At 39.6% G+C, this 15,346-nt stretch overlaps 2 protein-coding genes across 9 annotated transcripts in view; one reads left to right on the top strand and one right to left on the bottom strand.

The window, feature by feature from the left end:
• The window catches only part of LOC128663865 (phospholipid scramblase 3), a 201,994-nt gene that overhangs the window by 171,539 nt on the left and 15,109 nt on the right, over nt 1–15,346 (bottom strand). The window lies entirely within an intron of this gene.
• Nucleotides 110–15,346, top strand: part of LOC128663867 (phospholipid scramblase 3) — a 95,340-nt gene continuing 80,103 nt past the window's right edge. Inside the window, exon 1 of the mRNA XM_053718425.1 lies at nt 110–692. The gene's annotated coding sequence lies outside the window, so the exon portion shown is untranslated. The remainder of the gene's footprint in view (nt 693–15,346) is intronic.

Raw genomic sequence — 15,346 nt, 5'->3', positions numbered from 1 at the left:
ATGACTTCACCTATCCCTGCTCACACATATGTTCCGCTACACATCAGCAGGTATTATAATTATTTGATAAGAATAAAATGTAAACAAACACTCCTACCTCCTAAACAACTTCCTGCTGTACTGTACACAGCAGGGCTCACACAAGAAAGAGAGCGATATAAGGATTAGCAGGGCTCACACAAGAAAGAGAGCGATATAAGGATTAGCAGGGCTCACACAAGAAAGAGAGCGATATAAGGATTAGCAGGGCTCACACAAGAAAGAGAGCGATATAAGGATTAGCAGGGCTCACACAAGAAAGAGAGCGATATAAGGATTAGCAGGGCTCACACAAGAAAGAGAGCGATATAAGGATTAGCAGGGCTCACACAAGAAAGAGAGCGATATAAGGATTAGCAGGGCTCACACAAGAAAGAGAGCGATATAAGGATTAGCAGGGCTCACACAAGAAAGAGAGCGATATAAGGATTAGCAGGGCTCACACAAGAAAGAGAGCAATATAAGGATTAGCAGGGCTCACACAAGAAAGAGAGCGATATAAGGATTAGCAGGGCTCACACAAGAAAGAGAGCGATATAAGGATTTTCAGGTATGCTGTGCTAGAAGAGAGGAAGCACAGGCAGAGACTTTTAGAGAACATTTTTGGCGTGCTGTTCTGGAATAGTGAGAAAACAGAGAGATATAAAACAACGGTAAGAAATGAATACGTTTATATCACAGAAAAGCTGTAGAAGGGAGGGTCAGGTTGTTGCTGCCTGCACTGTGTAGATCAGGGGTGCCAATACTTCAGTGAGATGGGCTTTACTTTTGTGATTTATTATTTGATATATGTACTAAGCTTTTATATTTATTTATTTTACATTTCTTTTAACTTGAGACCATCACACAACAGTCTTGTGAAATACTGGTAGACCCATATTATGAGGATTCTAGGATTTTACTATGCATACATTTTATGCTTTAGTATAGGAATGCCCACATTACCCAAACTGTATTGGCATGTGGGTTTGTATTTTTGTGAAGTTTGTTGTTGGGATCTGCATTTGAGTGTAATAAAGATAAAGAGACCTAAACATGTACTTATTGATATCTCAATTTTCAAATATCTTTGGGTTGAAATGCAAAATTCCTGTTTTATTTGCATATTATCACTGTCCACTGGGGGGAAAAAATGGGAAATGCACAAAAATCTTGTGATCAACTTATTAGTACTTAGAAGTCCTCTAGAGTAGTGTTTCCCAACCGCGGTCCTCAAGTACCCCCAACAGGCCTGGTTTTCATTATAGCTGAACTAGAGCACAGGTGAAGTAATCAGCTGATCAGTAACCAACCTGCTCTCATCCCTCAGCTGATTACTTCACCTGTGCTCTAGTTCAGCTATAATGAAAACCAGGCCTGTTGGGGGTACTTGAGGACCGCGGTTGGGAAGCACTGCGAGCATTCAAAATCTACCTTTTGGGAAAATCTACCTTTTTTCTAAATGTTTTGAAAACTATATACAGTATGTCTGTTACACATTACCTGTTTTGTGATCAATCAGCTGCATCCATGAAGGGACTTTTAAAATATAATTTATTATATAATCAGGCAAATAAGATTATTAATAAAAGAGCTGTTGCCCACTTTGTGATTAACTATATCTTTATGAGAGGGAAAAAAATCACATTTACAGTTGCTTTAAAATTTATTTACGCTAAATGTTTTTATTTATTTTTAAAGGGACATGAAACCCTACATTTTTGCTTTCTGATTCATATACAGCATGCAATTTTAAACAACTTTCCATTTACTTTTGCTATTAAATTTGCTTCAGTCTCTTGTTATCCTTTGCTGAAGGAGCAGCAATTCACTACTAGGAGCTAGCTGAGCACATCTAGTGAGCCAGTCATAAGAGGCAAATGTGTGCAGGCACCAATCACCAGTTGTTCTTTTTCAACAACGGATACCAAGAAAACAAAGTACATTTGAATATAGAAGTTAATTCAAAATTTTATTAAAATTATCTGTATTGTGAAAGATTCAATTTGATTTTCCTATTCCTTTAACCAACCCATTGATAGCATTAGCACCTTAGCAAACTAATTAATCAGGGTTGGTTGTATATGTAATGGTATTAGGGTTGCCACCACGGCCATGTTTTCCTGGATGATTATGAGTTACACATGGTGCAGAGTTTACAGGGAGGAACATGTAGAGTTGCCACCATTAATTAGCATAAATAATTATGCAGGCATGACATTATAGGAAGTGATATGTTTATTAAACCCAGCACATGATCAGACCTATGATCCTGAATACCTGACAGTTATATGCCCAGATGAGACACTGGATCAAACCCATGGACCGGAAGTAGCTGAATATTTTACACCTGTATTAGGTAGGGTTGCCACATCAGCCATGTTTTCCAGGACACTTATGTGTTACACATGCTGCAGGGTAAGCAGAGCGGAACATGTATTGTGCATCTGGACATCACATGAATAGTGCTGATGAACAGCATGTTCCTCCCTGCAAACCCTACAGCATGTGTAACTCATGTGTCCAGGAAAACATGGCCGAAGTGGCATCCCTAGTATTAGGTTTCATATTATACAACCATTTGTGCAAACCAGAAACCACATGGTAACACACAGACACCCACATGCACAAAGCCAGTTACTATGTGCACAAAAATAGGCACCAACAAATCAGTACATACCAAACAAACAAAGGAGCCTGGCTAACAGAAAGGATACTTTCACAAATCTTCACCAACCTCTCGGTTCAGGGACATCCATGAAGGGAAAACACACACCGGTCAGTATACTAAAAACAGGATCTTTATTGGAGTGGATAAAAACAAACGCCCATTTTCTATTTTGTTCCTAAACTACATAAGGACAACTTAAATCCCCCCGGTAGACCCATCATATCGGGGGTGGGCTCCCTTCTCGAACCATTATCTGAATTGGTTGATTGTTATCTACAACCATTAGTGGGGACACTAATGAGTTACATCAGAGACTCAACCCAGGTATTAAATAAAGTAAATCAAATTAAGTGGCAGGAATCCTATAGGTTTCTTACAATTGATGTTACATCTTTGTACACTTCCATTCCACACCACCTAGGTCTGACGGCAGTATCTTATTTTCTGAATAATTTTTCTAACTATAGCAAAGATATTATTTATTTTTTACTTACAGCTATAGAATTTTTGTTACAACATAATTTTTTCATCTTTGAGGGGGACTGCTATCTCCAGAGGCGTGGCACTGCCATGGGGGCAAAATTTGCCCCCTCCTATGCCAACCTGTTCATGGGTTGGTGGGAGGCGTGCCACGTCTATGGAGATGGCAATCCTCTAAAGGAACATTTTGTATACTATGGAAGGTACATTGATGACTTGTTGGTGGTGTGGAATGGAGATGAAACATCCATACAAAATTTCATCAGGAATATCAATTCCAATGATATGAATTTAAAATTCACAGCAGAGTATAACAGGACCACCATTAAATTCTTGGATTTGGAGTTGGTGGTGGATCCAGAAGCAAATATAATAAATACTACAGTATATAGGAAACCCACAGGTGGCAACACAATTTTAAATTATAAATCGTGTCACCCTAGACATGTCAAGAAGGCAATTCCAAAAGGTCAGTTCCTGAGAACCAGACGAATATGTTCAAATGAACAAAACTATGATACTCAATGCAAAATCTTGGAAAATAGATTAATAGAAAGAGGGTATCCAGAGCCACTATTAAAAAGAACAAAAGAGGAGGTAGATCGAATACCTAGGGAAAATCTCTTAAAATACAAAAACCAGCACGGAGACAAATACAAAAAGGGAAAAATTACAAAAAATAAAATTGTCTTTAGCACCCCCTACAGTCTGGAGTTCAATAAAATTTGCAACATTATAAAGGAGAGTTTACCCATCTTAGCTGTAGACTCAGGTTTAGAAGAGATCACAAGAGAAGGCTGCAAATTTGTATCAAGAAAGGGTCTCACCATTGGGAATATGGTAGCCCCATCTGATTTACCCTTTGTACATAAAAAAACATGGTTACCTAATAGATTAGGGTTCTTCAAATGCAAAGCACAGAGATGTAAAACATGTGACTACATAAAAGAGGGAACCAAATTTAAGTCTACAGTAACAGGCCGTGAATATGACATTAAATTTAGTCTAAATTGTAAATCAACACATGTCATATATCTCCTGACCTGTAGGGGGTGCCAGATCCAATACGTTGGTAGAACGAAACGTTGTGTCAAAGATAGGGCTCTAGAACATATACGAGACATTGAGGACCCAGACAGGGATACACCGGTCTCAAGACATTTTAAAAATATGCATCAGGGGGATGCCTCATTGCTTTGTATACAGGCAATTGATTATGTGAAGAAACATAAAAGAGGGGGTAACAGGGAATATAGACTCAATTTCAAGGAAGCAAAGTGGATTTTTGAGTTAAAAACCAGTCACCCTAATGGTATTAATAAGGAGAGCGATGTTAATTTATTTATTTAATAAATCCAAGTAAGAATTCATCAATCAGGTATATTTGTAGAAAATATTAAGAGCTCTTTAACCTTATACAGCCTTAAAACATCCAATATTTACCCATATAGAGTTTTTCTTAGTCTTTCCAGTGTTAACTATTTATATGTATATGATCTTAGTATCTGACTTTGTTTCTCATCTGACTCTGTGTACCATCAATCAAACTAGAAGGGAAAGGGTTAAATGCAAATTTGATTTTAATTGAGACAGGCCTCTTTAGATAGAGGCAAATTGTACAGCTGACAGACAGCAGTGAACAAGCGTGTAGACACACGCGAAACATGTCTGCAGTCAGTCAAGCTGTAGCCTTTTCTCCTGTTTAATGGAGCCTTGTCTCCTACTTTGTTTTTATCCACTCCAATAAAGATCCTGTTTTTAGTATACTGACCGGTGTGTGTTTTCCCTTCATGGATGTCCCTGAACCGAGAGGTTGGTGAAGATTTGTGAAAGTATCCTTTCTGTTAGCCAGGCTCCTTTGTTTGTTTGGTACATACGTCATAAGTGTACGCCGGAAGCGGAGGCGTTAGGACCAGAGCTCCAGGAAGCATCACCGGACGAAGGACATGTGCCTACGCTGAAGCGAACGCAACCTGAATGCACGGATCTCTGGAAGTGGTAAGCGCCAACCTTCTTTTCTCTTTTGTTTGCAACAAATCAGTACACTCTGACAAGTTTCAACAGACATCCACGTGCATACATACACACACATATATAGATAAGTACAGACGCACAAGCACACAAGCTGCTGCTACTAATGTACACGTGCAAACACACAAGAACCCACACTCACATTCACTGCATCCATATGCACCCATAAACAACCACATTTGCACATATACAAGCACCACGTGCACACACATACAGATAAATGCACGCACACAGGCTGCCACAAATGTCCAAGATCATAGTTGCCAACATTTGAAATTATTTTCAGGGACACTTTGTAGCATAGCCCCGCCCATTTACATAGCCCCACCCACTAAGATCGATCCCAAAAACAAGTACATTAAATACTACTATCATAATTTAGCCATACTGATTGATTAAAGTGTTCAGTGTTTTTTTTTTTTTTTACTTTTTATTTATGACTTACAATGAGTACAGATATACAATGTACATATCATTATACCACACAGGGCAATTAAAGAAAAGTACTACAGTGACGCAATATTACAATGTAGTTTAGAGTACACAGAGTTAACATAAAATATGTGTTCTAATACCAAAATTTGAAGATATGTCACACAGGTGATATACTACTATAGACATCTTATGTAACCTCATTGTTGGATTTTTATAATTAAGATAAACTCAACTAAAACTAAACCTATATAAAAAACAAGATCTGGAGAGCTGCCTGTACCAGAACATATATTAAGCTGTATTATATTGATGAATGAGTACAATGCTAAAACAATTAAAGTCATAATGACGTTTGTAATAGATGCACCTCACTCAGTTGTTTGGATATATTAAGGGGAAAATATGACATATGACATAGACACCACTGTCTATTCAAGAATAGAGTCACTCCAAATGTTACTGTGTTCTTGTTCAAGTCTAGTAATGGACCTAGGCAGTACAGATAATCTAGCCTAAATTCACTTCTAATTAAATAGTTTTCATATAAACGAAGTGGCAATATCTAATGGCATTTTATTAGAAGAGTGGGGTCAACTATAAAAGATGTACAAGTCTCAGTATAATACTAAGATATGCATGTAATGTCAAATGGTTATGTCAAGTTTTTATGATGCCCAATATGCGACAGTAAAGGATATTTCAAGCTTCAATATAGTTTTTCCATAGTGAGAGCAGTAACTCTCTTCCAAATCATGCAGATATCCTATGATAACTATATTGGTGATAACGGTTTTTACATGTAAAACTGTTTCAGGTGGAGTAGAAGTTATTTCTGCTTGTATGTTTTAAATGAGTTAGTGATGAGACAAATGAATATCCTTTCTCACCAAGTTCATACCGTCCATTCTGATGTCAACATAAACCCAAAACAGTTTAGCATTAATCTTAATAAACATTGAAGAAAACAAAACAATAAGAAATGAACAAAAAGAACTATAAACCATAAACTTATTAACGAAATCCCACAAATCTATCCAATCAATAGTGCTTGCTTATTGGTAGCTACATTTAGCCACCAATCAGCAAGCGCAACCCAGGTGCTGAACCAAAAATGGGCCTGCTCCCAAGCTTTGCATTCCTGCTTTTCAAATAAGGCTAGAAAGAGAACAAAGAACTTTACTTGTTTTGTTGACATAGCAACTTGTTTTGTCAACATAACAACTTGATTTGTCAACATAACAAAACTGTTTTGTCGACATAACAAGTTGTTTTGTGAAGATTGGTTTTACACTCAGATTGTTAAATTTACCTGACTAGATTTCATTCAGGACGTGTTACAGTGATGGAGCATAAGGGAAAGAGAAAGGGAAAGCAGCTGCCCAGGCTGTCACAGCAGCCTGAAACCTTCTTCCTAATCTTACCAGCAGCCAGAACCAGAACTTTTATTCAGAACTGTGTGCCTGTCTGGGCACATTTATCTTGCCTTCATATCTGTTATCCTGTCACTTTAAGGAAGTGGTTTTCTGGCTGCCCTTTAATCACTTGGAGCCTGGAACCCTCTCTCTATCTGTTGTTTCCTATTGTGTTTCTCTTGCCTGCAGCCCTCTCTTTGTCCTTCCATATTTCCCAAGTCCTTTTCACCCTTCCTTTTCTTTACCCCAACTCTGTTTCTGCATCTTTTGCCTCTCAGTTATTCTTACTTTCTCTCTATATCCTTCTGTGTGCCTTTCTTTTTCTTTGTGCTTCTTTTTCAATAGTCTGAATATTATTTAAAGGGACAGTCTACTTGAAATGTTTTATTACTTTTACATATAAACAATCCCTTTATTATTCCCCAGTTTTGCATTGCCAACACTGTGTTATTAATACACTTATTACCTCTGTGATTACCTTGTATCATAGCCTCTGCAGACTGCCCCCTTAGCTAAGTGCTTTTGATATACTTGCGGTTTAGCCAATCAGTGCTGACTCATAAATAACTCCACAGGAGTGAGCACAATGTTATCTATAAGACACACAGGAACTAGTGTTGTCTAACTGTGAAAAACTGTCAAAATGCACTGAGATAAGAGGCAGCCTTCAATGGTTTAAAAATCAGTTAGAGACGACCTAGGTTAAACTTTAAAAAACAATACAAAGAGAACAAAACAAATTTGCTGTATCATGAAAGTTTAATTTTGACTAGACTGTCCCTTTAACTAGTTCCCTTTAAATTAATATTCATTCAACTATTATTTCCAATGGGAAGAGGGGGAAAAAATCCAGCTTTTCATTCCATGTTAATTTAAAAGGACAATAAACAACTTGAGATTTTAAAATAAAATATTATGTGTAATGAAACAGCTTTGCAGAACTTGAAATGCACCCTGCTGACTTCTCAAGGCTAACTCAGCTACATATCTCTCCCTAATTTACTTTATCAGATAACAACCGCAAACTATACGTTATACTAACTTTATGACAGTGTTTAGCCTTCTCTGTGGACTAAAGTCTAGACTGGCTCCTCCAAATAATGCAAATGCAGGGTGGAGTTTGGCTACTAAAACATTATTGCAGTAAAAAGGATGTTAATTTGTTTAAAAAAAAAAAAAGTTAAAACTTGGCTGGTGTTATTCTATAGCAACACAACAGAAATGTCTTGTAATTACAATGGGCTAGATTACAAGTGGAGCGCTAAATATCGCTGGTATTGCAAGTAAAGCACAATGTGAACGCAAGCTTGCGTTCATATTGCTAGGAAGCATTGCGCTCACGAGAGTGTGGTTCCATAGGCTCCAATGAGCATGGGCCAGTGATATTGAAACCACACCTTGTGCTATCCGTAGAGCTTCACTTGTAACCTAGGCCTATGTCAATACTGTTGCCCACATTATAGTGTTACACATTTAAAGGGACAGTAAACACTTTGGTCTCGATTACATGTGGCACGTTAAATTATTGCGTTCCTGTACAATTAGCGTTCAGAAAATTAACTAGAGATCAGATCTCTGGTTAATTTTCTACAAGTGCCACAAATGCCCTTATATATATATCCTATAATATAAAAGGCCAAGTGTGTTTGATCAAAGCTGTCATGCGCAGTAGAGACAGAGCGAGGACAAACACACCTGGACTTAGAGTCTACCTGATCTGCTTCCCGCGGCGTGGGTGGGCGTGGTCAGACGTAAGCGGGTGTGGCATGGGTGAGGTCTGGCGTGGCGGGCCGGGCGCGGTCGCGCCCATGCGAGAGAGACAGATCAAAAGAGAGGGGGGAGAGAGAAAGAGAAGGGGAGAGAGCAAAATAGATGGGAAAGAGCAAAAGAGAGGGGAGAGAGAGCAAAAGAGAGGGGAGAGAGCGCAAAAGAGAGGGGAAAGAGCAAAAGAGAGGGGAAAGAGCAAAAGAGAGGGGAAAGAGCAAAAGATAGGGGAAAGAGCAAAAGAGAGGTAAGAGAGAGCAAAAGAGAGGGGGAGAAAGAAAAATAGGGGGAGGGAAAGAGAGAGAGCAAAAGAGAGGGAGAGAGAGAAAGACAGGGGGCGAGAAAGAGCAAAAGAGGGGGATAGAGAGCAAAAGAGAAAGGAGGGAGAGAGGGGGGAATAGAGCAAAAGAGAGGGGGGAGAGAGCAGGGGGAGAGAGAGGAGGGAGAGAGCAGGGGGAGAGAGAGGAGGGAGAGAGAGAGCAAAAGAGAGGGGGGAGAGAGAGCAAAAGAGAGGGCGAGAGAGAGAGTAAAAGAGAGGGGGGAGAGAGAGCAAAAGAGAGGTGGAGAGAGAGAGCAAAAGAGGGGGAGAGAGAGAGCGCAAAAGAGAGGGGGGAGGGAGAGCAACAGAGAGGGGGGAGAGAGAGCAAAAGAGAGGAGGAGAGAGAGAGAGAGAGAGAGGGGGGGGGAGAGAGGGGGAGAGAGAGAGAGAGCAAAAGAGAGGGGGAGAGAGAAAGAGAGGGGGGAGAGAGAGCAAAAAGAGGGGGAGAGAGAGCAAAAGAGAGAGGGGGAAAGAGAGGGGGAAAGAGAGAGGGGGGAATAGAGCAAAAGAGAGGGGAAAAAGGGGGGAGAGGGGGGAGAGAGTGGGGGGGAGAGAGGAGGTAGAGAGAGAGCAAAAGAGAGGGGGGAGAGAGAGAGCAAAAGAGGGGGGAGAGAGCGCAAAAGAGAGGGAGGAGGGAGAGCAAAAGAGAGGGAGGAGAGAGCACAAAAGAAAGGGAGGAGAGAGCAAAAGAGAGGGGGAGAGAGAGAGAGAGAGAGAGAGAGAGAGAGGGGGGGGGAGAGAGGGGAGAGAGAGAGAGGGGGAGAGGGAGAGAGAGCAAAATAGAGGGAGAGAGAGAGAGATAGCAAAAGAGGGGGAGAGAGCAAAAGACAGGGGGGAGAGAGAGAGAGAGGGGGGGGGAGAAAGAGATGGGGAGAGAGAGAGGGGGGAGAGAGAAAGAGAGGGGGAGAGCAGGGCCGGACTGGGACCAAAAAGAGGCCCAGGCATTTAAGGGCAAAGAGGCCCCCTACTCTACCCAGGTGCTGAACCAAAAATGGGCGAATTTTTAAGCTTAAATGTTTGCTTTTCAAATAAAGATACAAAGAGAATAAAGAGCATTGTGACCAGAGGAAACACGGACATGAATTTTCCAGCAAAATTCAATTCAATTCAAACAGAAACTGATAAATATTCAATCTGAAAGCAATCAAGATTTTTAACCTTTTCTTTTCAATCTGTTGAACATATAGGTTTCAATATGAAGTCAAGTGTTTTTAAACTATTTGGTTCCATTTAACATAAAAGAGCCAGTTTAGAAATGGAATGGTTAATGATTTAAAAATATATTTGCCTAAGGCCAGACCATTTCTAAATTGCTTGTCACACAGTCACAGACTTGTATTTATTTATAAGATCACTGCTTCCTAGTTCAGCAGATAAAAGGCTAATATACGGCTAGATTACGAGTTTTGCGGTATGAGCTGCTCGGTACTAACTTGCAAGTTATTGTCACCACTCACCTCCCTACAGTGTTGGTACTACAGGTTTGCAAAAACCCGGCGTTAGCGGGCAATATTGCAGCGTAAAGCAAAATTGAGCTCCATACCGCACTCCAATACCAGCGCTGCGGTGAGCTGGTTTTACGTGCTCGTGCACAATTTCCCCATAGACATCAATGGGGAGAGCCGGCTGAAAAAAAGCCTAACACCTGCAATAAAGGAGTGTAAAGCTCCATAACGCAGCCCCATTGATTCCAATGGGGAAACTAAATTTATGTTCAAACCTAACACCCTAACATGAACCCCGAGTCTAAACACCCCTAATCTGCTGCCCCCGACATCGCCGACACCTATATTATACTTATTAACCCCTAATCTGCCACCCCCGACATCGCCAACACCTACATTACACTTATTAACCCCTAATCTGCTGCCCCCAATGTCACCGCCACCTACCTACACTTATTAACCCCTAATCTGCCACCCCCAATGTCGCTGCCACCCACCTACACTTATTAACCCCTAATCTGCCACCCCCAATGTCGCTGCCACCTACATTACACTTATTAACCCCTAATCCACCACCCCCGGCACCGCCGACACCTACCTTACATCTATTAACCCCTAATCTGCCGCAGCTAACATCGCCGCGACCTACCTACATTTATTAACCTCTAATCTTCCGCCCCCAACGTCGCCGCCACTATACTAAAGTTATTAAACCCTAACCCTAAGTCTAACCCTAACCCTAACACCCACTAACTTTAATGTAATTAAAATAAATCTAAATAAAACCTACTATGAATAACTAAATAATTCCTATTTAAAACGAAATACTTACCTGTAAAATAAACCCTAAGCTAGCTACAATATAACTAATAGTTACATTGTGTCTAGCTTAGGTTTTATTTTTATTTCACAGTTAAGTTTGTATTTATTTTAACTAGGTAGACTAGTTAGTAAATAGTTATTAACTATTTACTAGCTACCTAGCTAAAGTAAATACAAATTTACCTGTAAAATAAAACCTAACCTGAGTTACACTAAAATCTAACCTTAGACTACAATTAAATAAATTACATTTATTAAATACAATTAACTAAATTACAAAAAAAAACCCCACTAAATTACACAAAATAAAAAAGAAATTATAAAATATTTAAACTAATTACACCTAATCTAATAGCCCTATCAAAATACTTATTAACCCCTAATCTGCCACCCCCGACATCACCAACACCTACATTACACTTATTAACCCTTAATCTGCCGACCCCAATGTCACCGCCACCTACCTACACTTATTAACCCCTAATCTGCCGCCCCCAACGTCGCCGCCACCCACCTACACTTATTAACCCATAATCTGCCGCATCCAATGTCGCCACCACCTACATTACACTTATTATCCCCTAATCTGCCACCCCCGGCACCGCCGACACCTACATTACACTTATTAACCCCTAATCTGCCGCCCCTAACATCGCCGCCACCTACCTACATTTATTAACCTCTAATCTTCCGCCCCCAACGTCGCCGCCACTATAATAAAGTTATTAAACCCTAAGTCTAACCCTAACACCCACTAACTTTAATGTAATTAAAATAAATCTAAATAAAACCTACTATGAATAACTAAATAATTCCTATTTAAAACTAAATACTTACCTGTAAAATAAACCCTAAACTAGCTATAATATAACTAATAGTTACATTGTATCTAGCTTAGGTTTTATTTTTATTTCACAGTTAAGTTTGTATTTATTTTAACTAGGTAGACTAGTTAGTAAATAGTTATTAACTATTTACTAGCTACCTAGCTAAAATAAATACAAATTTACCTGTAAAATAAAACCTAACCTGAGTTACACTAAAACCTAACCTTAGACTACAATTAAATAAATTACATTTATTAAATACAATTAACTAAATTACAAAAAAAACCCCACTAAATTACACAAAATAAAAAAGAAATTATCAAATATTTAAACTAATTACACCTAATCTATTAGCCCTATCAAAATAAAAAAAAAACCCCAAAATAAAAAAAAAAACCCTAGCCTAAACTAAACTGCCAATAGCCATTAAAAGGGCCTTTTGCGGGGCATTGCCCCAAAGAAATCAGCTCTTTTACCTGTAAAAAAAAAAATACAAACAACCCCCCAACAGTAAAACCCACACCCACACAACCAAACCCCCCAAATAAAATCCTAACTAAAAAAAACCTACGTTCCCCATTGCCCTGAAAAGGGCATTTGTATGGGCATTGCCCGTAAAAGGGCATTTAGCTCTTTTTCTGCCTAAACCCTAAGCTAAAAATAAAACCCACCCAATAAACCCTTAAAAACACCTAACACTAACCCCCAAAGATCCACTTACAGTTTTTGAAGACCTGACATCCATCCTCAACGATGCCGGGAGAAGTCTTTATCCAAGCGGCAAGAAGTCCTCAATGAAGCCGGGAGAAGTCTTCATCCAAGCGGCAAGAAGTGGTTCTCCAGACGGGCAGAAGTCTTCATCCAGACGGCATCTTCTATCTTCATCCATCCGGCGCGAAGCGGCTCCATCTTCAAGACATCCGGCGCGGAACATCCTCTTCTTCTTTCTACGGCTCTTCTCGAATGAAGGTTCCTTTAAGTGACGTCATCCAAGATGGCGTCCCTTGAATTCCGATTGGCTGATAGAATTCTATCAGCCAATCGGAATTAAAGGTGAAAAAATCCTATTGGCTGATGCAATCAGCCAATAGAATTGAGCTTCAATCCTATTGGCTGATCCAATCAGCCAATAGGATTGGGTTCGCATTCTATTGGCTGTTCTTGTCGCTTGGATGAAGACTTCTCCCGGCTTCGTTGAGGAATTCTTGACGCTTGGATTTAGACTTCTCCGGGCTTCGTTGACGATGGATGTCGGGTCTTCAAAAACTGTAAGTGGATCTTCGGGGGTTAGTGTTAGGTTTTTTTAAGGGTTTATTGGGTGGGTTTTATTTTTAGCTTAGGGTTTGGTTGTATGGGTGGTGGGTTTTACTGTTGGGGGGTTGTTTGTATTTTTTTTACAGGTAAAAGAGCTGATTTCTTTGGGGCAATGCCCAGCAAAAGGCCCTTTAAAGGGCTATTGGCAGTTTAGTTTAGGCTAGGTTTTTTTTATTTTGGGGGGGCTTTTTTATTTTGATAGGGCTATTAGATTAGGTGTAATTAGTTTAAATATTTGATCATTTCTTTTTTATTTTGTGTAATTTAGTGGGTTTTTTTTTTTGTAATTTAGTTAATTGTATTTAATAAATGTAATTTATTTAATTGTAGTCTAAGGTTAGGTTTTAGTGTAACTCAGGTTAGGTTTTATTTTACAGGTAAATTTGTATTTATTTTATCTAGGTAGCTAGTAAATAGTTAATAACTATTTACTAACTAGTCTACCTAGTTAAAATAAATACAAACTTAACTGTGAAATAAAAATAAAACCTAAGCTAGATACAACTATTAGTTATATTGTAGCTAGCTTAGGGTTTATTTTACAGGTAAGTATTTCGTTTTAAATATGAATTATTTAGTTATTCATAGTAGGTTTTATTTAGATTTATTTTAATGACATTAAAGTTAGTGGGTGTTAGGGTTAGGGTTAGACTTAGGGTTTAATAACTTTAGTATAGTGGCGGCGACATTAGGGGCGGAAGATTAGAGGTTAATAAATGTAGGTAGGTGGCGGCGATGTTAGGGGCGGCAGATTAGGGGTTAATAAATGTAGGTATGTGGCGGCGACATTGGGGGCAGCAGATTAGGGGTTAATAATATTTAACTAGTGTTTGCGATGTGGGAGTATGGCGGTTTAGAGGTTAATATATTTATTATAGTGGCGGCGATGTTGGGAGCGGCAGATTAGGGGTTAATAATTTTATTTGAGTGTTTACGATGCGGGAGGGCCTCAGTTTAGGGGTTAATAGGTAGTTTATGGGTGTTACTGTACTTTTTAGCACTTTAGTTATGAGTTTTATGTTACAGCTTTGTAGTGTAAAACCCATAACTACTGACTTTCAGTTTACAGTATGGATCTTGTAGTTATGGGCTGTACCGCTCACTTTTTGGCCGGACAGGCAAACTCGTAATACCGGCGCTATGGAAGTCCTATTGAAAAAAGACTTTTTGAAAGCTGCGGTAGTTACGTTAAGGCCCAAAAAGTGTGCGGTACTGAAATACCTACAAGACTCATAATACCAGCGTTAGTAAAAAAATCATTAACTAGTCCAATATAGTCCAATACAGTATATATTATTAAGCACCTCATTACAAAAGGTCTGCACATACAATACATGTTTATATATGCTCAGTATATGTCCCCAGCCCCCCAGCAATAAATGATTCCCCCAGCCCCCCTGCAATAAAATGATGCCCTCAGCCCCACTGCAATAAAATGATGCCCCCAGCACCCTTGCAATAAAACAATGCTCCCAGCAATAAAATGAAGCCCCCAACCCCCCCTGCAATAAAATAATGCCCCAGCCCCCTGCAATAAATGATGCCCCCAGCCCCCCTGCAATAAATGATGCCCACAGCCCCCAGCAATAAAATGATGCCCCCAGCCCCTGCAATAAATTATGCCCCCAGCCCCCTCCCAGCAATAAATTATTTCCTCAGCCCCCCTGCAATAAAATGATGCCCCCAGCCATAAATGATGCCTCCAGCCCCCCCTGTAATAAATGATTCCCCCAGCCCCCTGCAATAAAATTATGCCCCCAGCAATAAATGATGCCCCCAGCCCCCCTGTAATAAATGATGCTACCAGC

The sequence above is a fragment of the Bombina bombina genome, chromosome 6 (assembly GCF_027579735.1).
Source record: "Bombina bombina isolate aBomBom1 chromosome 6, aBomBom1.pri, whole genome shotgun sequence".
Lineage (NCBI taxonomy): Eukaryota > Metazoa > Chordata > Amphibia > Anura > Bombinatoridae > Bombina > Bombina bombina.
This window is presented reverse-complemented; position numbering and strand designations above follow the sequence as displayed.